Source organism: Rhinolophus sinicus, chromosome 14 (assembly GCF_057876585.1).
Source record: "Rhinolophus sinicus isolate RSI-liver-muscle chromosome 14, RSI-T2T, whole genome shotgun sequence".
In the NCBI taxonomy this organism is placed as follows: Eukaryota; Metazoa; Chordata; class Mammalia; order Chiroptera; family Rhinolophidae; genus Rhinolophus; species Rhinolophus sinicus.
The window spans coordinates 156,700,850-156,710,443 of NC_142514.1; the positions used below are offsets into that span (position 1 = coordinate 156,700,850).

The window sequence follows — 9,594 nt, forward strand, 5'->3', positions numbered from 1 at the left end:
AGATGAAATTATACAGAATAACTTCATCAAAGAGTTCATTTGAAAATTCTTGCCAATTTGAGAATATATGCTAAAATGCATACTAAAATGTGTACCTTTGAAAAACCAATTATACTTCCTGTAATATGTCCAAAAATAAATAAATAAAATAACCAGCAGCATAGACAAATATTTATCTATACATAAGTTCATTAGAATGATATTTACAAAAGCCAAAGGGTGCATTTCCAACAATGTGGAATTTATTAACAGAATGATGGCACATTCACAGAATAAAACATTAAGCCTCTGTGGCTAGTTGGCCGTCAGCTATAACCAGTGAGCCATTGGCCACTAATATAACTGCTATGGCTACGCTAGCAGCAAATGGGGGCTAGCAAGAAGATGGTGGCTAGGCTGGCAAGCGCGGATTACAGTTAGGATGGCGGGTTGCGGACAGTGTGGGTCCAGCCTCCAGTGAGACTATAGTAGTATGACTCCCCTACCTATGGCTCCGTGGGTGTGCCTTTTTGGCCTAGCCATATCCTGCGTTCTTGTGTGGGGAGCGGGAACTGAGACCCTGCATGACAGCCTCTATTAAAAATCAGAGGTGTGCACAAGCTGTTAGCTTCAATCTGGATGTCTTTCACCCAGTATGGATCTGGAGCCTTGTTACTCAAAGTGTGATCCATGGACCACCTGAACCAGCATCAGCTGGAAGCTTGTTGGAAGTGGAGAACCTTGGGCCCCACCCAGATCTGCTACTAGGTGGGAATCTGCCGTCTGCATTTGAACCAGCTTCCCAGGTGATTTCCATGCACATGAAAGGTCACGGAGTCATGTCCTAGGAGATATATGAGTGTCACACATCCCTGCTTTGCCAACAATGGCACTGAGGCACAATTTATCCAGGATGAGACAGAAGCTGAGGTGGGGCTACATTCATTCATGTTTTTACGATGATGATTTGACTGAAATTATGCAAAGACATGTGGTGTTTTTGTTTCTGGTAGACTCCTCCTAGGGGTCAGACAATAATTCACCTGCTAAAATAATAAAGTACTCAGTAAAAAACTATTGGTGAAAGCCTTTATCAACTACGCTGTCCTGAGAACAGGCTTTGACCTCCTGTCTCACCCCCCTTTAGAAGGTATTTGAGGTGCCACGAGGAAGTCATGTATAACTCCTTTAGCCATAGCGCAACACTGCAGACAAAAACAAAGAAAGCCAGGTCTGAACACTTGTCAGGTAGAAAAGAAGGTTTCTAGAGATAAGGCTGAGTTTCGAGTTGATGGATCTTGTAACTACACAGAACTCTGAAACACAAAGCCGTTGATTATAAAAGTTAATCCAGAGGCCACTTGAGCACCACACTCCTCTGGATTTTCAAAAAGGTTTCGCAATGCCTCACCTGAGACCTATGTGCATTTACTTTCAAATGTTTAACAACCAGAGGATCAACACCAATATTGTCTCACAGGAAACCTCTAAAAGTATTTTATTTATGTCAGCCACACAATTATTCATTCACTCATTTTTGAGGCCCAACTATGTGCCAGGTACTGTGGATTTATGATTGGACGTTAAATGATCTCCATTCCCCCTGAAAGGCTCACAATCTAGGCAGACAAATGGCAAAGTGACTAAATAAATTAAGTTCAGTGTGGAATGTGCTGTAAACGGGACATGATCCAAATACTTAGTAGGAATATTTACTTCTTTCTGAGATGGGGAGAAGTATAAGGGATCTTAGAGACAGGAACATTCTAATCTGACTTCCACTTTCACCCCCTTGTTAGTACGCTCCTTGTCAAGAATACCAGAGCCATATGATTTACTTTATAATCCACATCAAACATAAAAGGATTACTAGCTACCATTCATTGAATGACTGACATATTTTCCAGATATTCTTCTAGGTGACTTTTTTCTTTCTGTGCCTTTCATCCAGTCTTTTGCATATCAAATGCTGGTTCCAATATCATAGTTGATCAAGCCAAAAATTCAGGAGCCATTCTTGAAACTCCCCCCCACCCAGCACCCCTACAATGAATCCATTAGCAAGTCCTCTCAGTTTAACCCCCAACACATATCCGCAATCCCCACTTCTTCCCTTTCTACTACCTGTTTCTTAGTCTACACCTCCATCATCACTCACTTAACCATTACAGTGGTCTCCTATATGGCTTGTCCATTTCCTCTCTTGCTCTTCACCCAACAATTTTCCCCCTCACAGTAGCCAGAAAGATTGGTGCATTAATACAGATTAAATTAGGCTACTCCCTCACTTGAAACCAATTGATCTCTTCCCACTCACCCTTGGAATAAACAGAAAACTTATCACCACAGCTTATAAGAGCACCCATGATCTGCTTCTGTATCCCTAAAAACTTTACCCCCCAAAATCCTCTCCCCTCATTCCACATTGGCCACATTTCTAATCCTTTGCACATCTTCATCTCAGAGCTTTTGCATGTCTGGGGCTCTCTTCCTTCATCTTGCAACTTGGGTCCCTCATTCCTATCCTTTTTGACTCAGATTAAAAAGTACCATCTCAGGGAGGCTTTTGTACAATTATATCCCCCATAAGCCCCACCGTATACTGATCATACCATCTTGTCTTGATTATTCCTTTTATATAACTTATCATAAAGATATCAAATGCGATGGCTAAGGGAAGAGAATTTATGGCTCCCTATAATCTCCATCAACGCTTTCAAAGCCAAGTCAAGTAACATAAAATCTATGCTATAAATAATATGACTGTCACACAAACACAATTTCAGGATAACATCCCCAGTTACCCCACCATCTTCCAAAAAGTTTGCAGTACTGTCATGTAGGGTCTCTGGTCCCACTCCCCGCATAAGAACACAGGACATGGTGAGGCCAAAAAGGAACACCCACAGAGCCATAGATAGGGGAGTCATACCACTATATTCTCGCTGGAGGCTGGGTTGGAGACACAGGAAACAGGAGCCACACGATCCACAGCCTGCCGTCTGCTTCTCTGCCAACAAACCAACCAACGTAGCCACGGCAGTTATATCAGTGGCTAATGGCTAACTGGTAACAGCTGATGGACAGCTAGTCACAGCTGATGACCATCTACTACCCGAGCCAGCACCTTTCCATGTGAGGCCGAGAGCCTGGAAACTGCTCTCTGGGACTCTGTCCCCACAAGTACTTAACACCTATGTAAAATTTTAGAGAAGTCTCTGATTATCTTCAAATATTATTCTTAACCTCATTTGCTTATTGTCTGTCTGGCACATGAGATGTAAGCTTCCTGGGGTTCCCAACACATAACAGTGCATGGCTCAATAAATATCAGTTTAATAAATATATGAATCAATTCTACAGGCACAGCTAGAACTATAATATCAATAGGATGTCAAGTCCATGATCCTTCCATTGCCTTTTGTCTCCTTACACTTCATCTTATTCATTAATTCCTTGACTCATTTACTCAAGAAATATTTAATGAAGGATTGCATTTCTAAGATCGGGGATACAAAAGTGAACAAAACAAACAAAAAACCCCCTGCCCTCAAGGACCTTATATTTTAGTTGGAGTAGACAAGACAATAAGTATAACAAAGAAGTAATCTCTGGGCTACATTAAATGTGTCATGGGAAGAAATTAAATCAGGGAGAGGGAATAGGGAATACCAAGGGAAGGATGATAAATTGAAACAGGGCCATCATCCTAGGTGACACCTGAACACTGAACACAGGGATGTAAATTCCAAATGCAATTTGTCAGGATAGGGTTTTACTAAAATCGGTAGTTTGCTTGGAACTTAGACTTAGAATGGTGGACCAGTGAGGACTCTTAGAGATCCCTGTGTAGTGGGGGCTCCCAAGTGGAAATCAAGCCACAACTTTCCCAAGGGATTCAAATATAACCGAGAGTCTGGGTGAATCTGAATGTGCCGGAGGTCAATTCACCTGTACTCTGTTTTGTTTTATTAATTTGCTTGATGCACGTTTTACTTCATTTCTATGTGTTTTATTTTGTGTGTGAACATGATACATGGAAACTAGAGGGAAAAGGAGCTATGTTAAAAGAGTAATTTCTTGATCCAAACCCACAAATATGTGTCTTAGTCTCATTAAATGAACTTACACTGTCCCGTCACACATTGATATTTAGAAGTTGTTAATTTTCAATGTCCTTAGTATTACTGTTATCATCATCATCTCATTTAATCCTCACAGCATCATTTTGAGGGAGGTCCTATTATTACTTCTGTTTAACAGATGAGAGAACTGAGGGTGGAGAGATTGGAGCCAGCTAACCTCTCAAGGGAATCTAAACTAAACCAATGTTCAATTAAATATACTGACCCAATCAGTTGCCACTTGAGAGAATCAGAGCTTGGAGAAGACAATGAACTTTATGCTCTATCTCCTCTACCCTCAATTCACATTCTCAACAAGGAGAAACCAACAAATCTACCATCCCCTGCCTCCAGACTTCTTTATAAAGACGGTAAGGTTTTCTCTGTTGCAGTCTATTGTTTCCTCACCTCAGGCAAAGAATCAGAATGGTTTAGAAACGCTTTGCACGTGGCTCAAGTACCTACAAGATATGTGAGTTATTTAAAAGAAACTCCAGAAATTTTGGAAATATTAAAACATTTTAAACAAAGACAAATCAAATTCAAGGATGCAAAGTTACCTCTTTGCTTCCTTGCTTTCAGAACAATATTCAACTGCTGAATTAAATAATAACAGAAGGCTCAGGAGATGATGCTCTAGCAAGCTAAAAGGCAGCCAGCAAATGCACTACATGTACCAATTTGGAATTTCCTACTCTGTCTTCCCCGAAGAGAACTTTAAACATTTACATGTTTTAAAATTCCTAATCTGACTTACCTCAATAATTCTATCCTTCTTATGCTTTTTTGATTTGTAATCATTAGAAGTCAATTTCTTTCCCAAAGGAAAAAATCTGCAGATATGTGTGTGTATATGTGTGTGTGTATATATATGTATATATATATACATATATATTTATATATATACACATATATAAATATATATATAAATATATATACATATATATTAATATATAATATATATATATATATATATATATATATATATATATATATATATTTCATGGCAGCTTACAGCTGGTGTGGTTTTTCTCTATTTTTATATTGCAGAGGGAAAAGCTGCAAATCAGTGTACTGTCTCTTTGCCACCTGTGGGAAAATTAATTTTGCTATTTCTTCCCCATCTCTTATTTTTCGAGACATAATGGAAGTCTGTGGAAACCAAAGCAGAGAAGGAGAAGGCTATGTCTATGCTTTTAGTATAGAATATCAGAAATACAATGAAAGTTCCAAAGACAAGGCTTGTCATTGGTTGGAAGTGCAGGAGTGGTAGTCTCTAAGTGTATTCTGAAGTCTGACATTCTTTGATATCATTATCCTATTATTTTTTCTACATTCATCTTTTAGATTGCATTTTATCAGATTAATACTGTACATAGAATCTTATTCTGAAGAGTATAGCCCTATTAAATTAGTCACATCCAGGGTCGGCCAGATGGCTCAGGTGGTTAGAGCGCGAGCTCCCAACAAGGTTTCTGGTTCAATTCCTGCATGGGATGTTGGGCTGCGACCTCCACAGACACATTGAAGGACAATGACTTGGAGCTCATGGGCCCTGGAGAAACATACTGTTCCTCAATATTCCCCAATAAAAAAATTAAAAAACATCAGTCACATCCAAATTCAGTGTGCCTGTGGACTTCAAAGTTTCTTGAAAGAGAGAAATAAAGGCCTAAGGCTAAAATGTCCAGCTGTTAAAAATTTACATCAGTAATAACAAGCATTTCAATTTAATAAGAGCTTTGATACACAGGATGCAATATGATAATGTATGTGAAATGCTAAGCATGGTAGCTGTCACGTAGTGGGGACCCAATAAATAGCAGTTATTTGGTGCCAAACACTGTATTTATTACCTCACATTTACTACCCTGTTTTATCTTCAGTTATGCCTTCAAAAGAATAATTATTTTTCCCCATTTTGCATATGAGAAATTGAGACTCAAAGTTGCACTGGTAAATGGGGAAGCCAGAATTATGACTCGTGTGTGTCTGGAACTAAAATCTACTTAATTAACTGTACTCTTATTGTCCAAATTAATAAACAAAATAAGAAACCACTTTTTTCTTTTTTTTTTTAGATAATTTTTATTGGGGAATATTGTGTTTCTCCAGAGCCCATCAGGTCCAAGTCATTGTCCTTCAATTTAGCTGTGGAGGGCACAGCTCAGCTCCAAGTCCAGTCTCCATTTTCAATCTTTAGTTGCAGAGGGCACAGCCCACCATCCCAAGTGGGGTTTCAACCAGCATCCTTGTTGTTGAGAGCTCACACTCTAACCAACTGAGCCATCCAGCCACCGCTCAGTGGCAGCTCGTTGTTTTCAATCTAGTTGTGGAGGGAGCAGCTCACTGGCACATGTGGGAATTGAACCAGCAACCCTGTTGTTCAGAGCTCGTGCCCTAACCAACTGAGCCATCTGGCCACCCCAGAAACCCCTTTTAAGTGACAGTTATCCTAAGATATGATTCCATAACTATATATTACCTGCCTTTGACACAGTAATATGTCTTTCTATTTCTATGGGTGCTTGTATATATAAGACCAAGGAGCAATAACACTTATCCTTAAGTGCCAAGGGCTGTGAATGGATCAATAAAGATCTTAATGGTACCCAGTGACCTATAACAGAAATCTCTATTGTTTCAGAGAAACTGCTGATTGACTTGTTACTATTCAAAACAGTGGGTTATCACCATGGTGATCCGGCCACAACGTATAGATGGGTGAAATGTCAACACAGTGGAGGGTAAGTATAGTTTCTTGGCAGGTGAGAGTCCATGTAGAATGGTAATTATGAGCACAGATTATGAAGCCAGACAGCCTCGGTTTGATGATGGCTCTGCTATTTACTAAATCTGTGACTTTATGCAAGCTTCTTAACCCCTATCTATTTCAATTTTTTTCATCTTTAAAAGTAAAGACAAAAACTCATAGACATAGACAATAGGTTAGTGGTTACCAGAGGGTAAAGGTGGGGGGCTGGTAGATGAGGGTAAGGGGGATCAAATATATGGTGATGGAAGGAGAACTGACTCTGGGTGGTGAACACACAATGTGATATATAGATGATGTATTACAGAATTATACACCTGAAATATATGTAACTTTACTAAAAATTGTCACCCCAATAAACTTTAATTTTAAAATAAATAAATAATAAAAAATAAAAATACTACTACTTACCCCATTGGGTTATTGAGAGACTAAATGAATAACTAAACTAAAACCCTCAGAATGATGCCGAGAACATAGTTAAGTGTCAATAAGTCATTAACATCATAATCAATAAGCCTTTTTTTCTGCTCTGTGACTGCTCATATGCAATCTGTTTTCCAATCCCTATGGGAAAACAGCGATAGCTTGCTAGACTCAAAAGGAACTATACCAGTAATGATATGGAGAAAGTTTTAGTTGTAAGAGTTTCTCTCAGGGAGAAAGTTCCATCTTAACCATAAAAATGGGTTGATAGGTGCGTGGTATGAAATTTAGGCCTTTTGGATTCTGAGCCCAATCTATATGGTCAAAGTGTTGGCTGCCACAAGATTGATTCAGAAAAGAGGTAAAATTACTCCGCATAATTGAAGAAGAATGTGAAATTCTCATGGGTAAGGAGCTGTGCATTTGAAGCAGGAAAGAGAGAGGAATCCAAAAGGTACAAGAATGTTGAGAAAAGGGTGAGAGAAACAGGACTCCTTGGAAGTAGCAGCATCAAAGAAAGTTTTATAGAACAAATTGCTTAAGAGGGGTTTTTTACGCTCCCTTAAAAATATCTAAAGTAAATTCTACATTACTCACTAATATTTTTGTGTGAAGATATTCTTTTGGGAAATACAAAGAGGTGTTTATTACTGGGTTCAGGTGGATGCCAAGAAAACAAAATATGTACAAACAAACAACAACAAAAATGCACAAAGACTTGAACCAGAGAAAAGGAGGTTGTGAGAATAGAGGTCCCCAAGTATTAGTAAAAATTGTAAAAAAAATCTTCATACATTCAAAGACAGGGTATTTTTTTAAAGTCTCAGTCAATGGTGCTAAACTTTGCCTTAATTTCAATAGCCATAATGATATTTTCTAGATGGCAACTGATCAAGAAATCATTTATTTCTTATTATTGAATTGTTTTAACTGCAGGACTATAACCAGCATGACATACAGTGTTCTTTTGTAAGACATGTAGCAAAGATATCATATAATATAGGATTCAGATTATAGACAGAGAATATCTTTCAAAGGAGGAAAATAAGAGGCAGCAGTGCAGGCAAAGATTGATGTGACTCGTCATGGTAATGAAGCAAGTTAAAAAGCTGAGTGTATGTGAAAACTCATGTTGACTAATAATAAACATTTAAAAATTTCACAAACATTTTCCCATTTATTATTTCATTTAATCTTTATGGTCAGACTATTATTGGGATAAAGCAGGGAATAGTCTACCCATTCCTTTGAAGCAGACCCAACAACCTTTATAAATTACAGTCTTTGGCCTTCTGCTCAGAGGAGGCCACAGTGCAACTTGCTTCAGTTGACCTGAATCCAGGTTCGTCTCACACCGTGCCACCGAAGTTCCACCCCAACAAGATCAAAGGCATATACCTGAGGTGCATCAGTGGGGAAGTCAGTGCCATGTCTGCCTGGTCCCCAAGTTTGGCTCCTAAAATGCTTGGTGATGACATCGCTAAGGCAATCAGTGAATGGCAGAGGCTGAGGATTACAGTGAAACTGACCATTCAGAACAGGGAGGCCCAGATTGAGGTGGTACCTTCTGCCTCTGCTCTGATCATCAAGGCCCTCAAAGAACTGCCAAGAGAGAAAGAAGCAAAAAAACATTAAGCACAGTGGAAATGTCACTTTTGATGAGATTGTCAACATTGCCAAACCAACGCAGGCAACACTGATCTTTAGCTAGAAAACTCTCTGGAGCCATTGAAGAGATCTTGGGGATAGCCCACTTTGTGGACTGCAATATTGATGGCCAACACCCTCATGACATTATAGGTGACATCAATAGTGGTGCAGTGGAATGCCCAGCTAGTTAAGTACTACAAAGGAAAATATGTCAATTAAAGATCATTTGACGACCAAAAAAAATAAAAATAAATAAATAAATTACATCTTCAGCAGAAGAAAAAACTGGGATGGAAATTCAAGTTGTCTGTACACAGGCCTGGAGTTCATTTGTCCTTTCATTCAACAAGTTTGTATTGAGGGCTAACTAAGTGTCTTGCTTTGTGCTTGGAGTTATAACGAGAGATCTCTTGACTATAAACTCTGCCTTCTTGGGAATAATGGCGAGTAGGGCCAAGAGTTCACAAATACGCTATCTACCTGGGATAGGAAGTGAGTGAGTTATGTCTCTAGCGCTTCTTCCTACTCTGTGAACCTCTAAAGCAAATATATCCAGACAACAGAGGTAGCTTTGTGCCATGACACCTACCAGACTCAGGTCCTGAAGAACGTGCCAGGGGATGCTTGGATATTTGTGGTCAG

At 39.1% G+C, this 9,594-nt stretch overlaps 1 pseudogene; it reads left to right on the plus strand.

Annotated features, from left to right (window-relative positions):
* Window positions 1–563: 563 nt before the first annotated feature.
* LOC141572339 (large ribosomal subunit protein uL11 pseudogene) lies at window positions 564–9,143 on the plus strand (annotated as a pseudogene).
* Window positions 9,144–9,594: the final 451 nt, after the last annotated feature.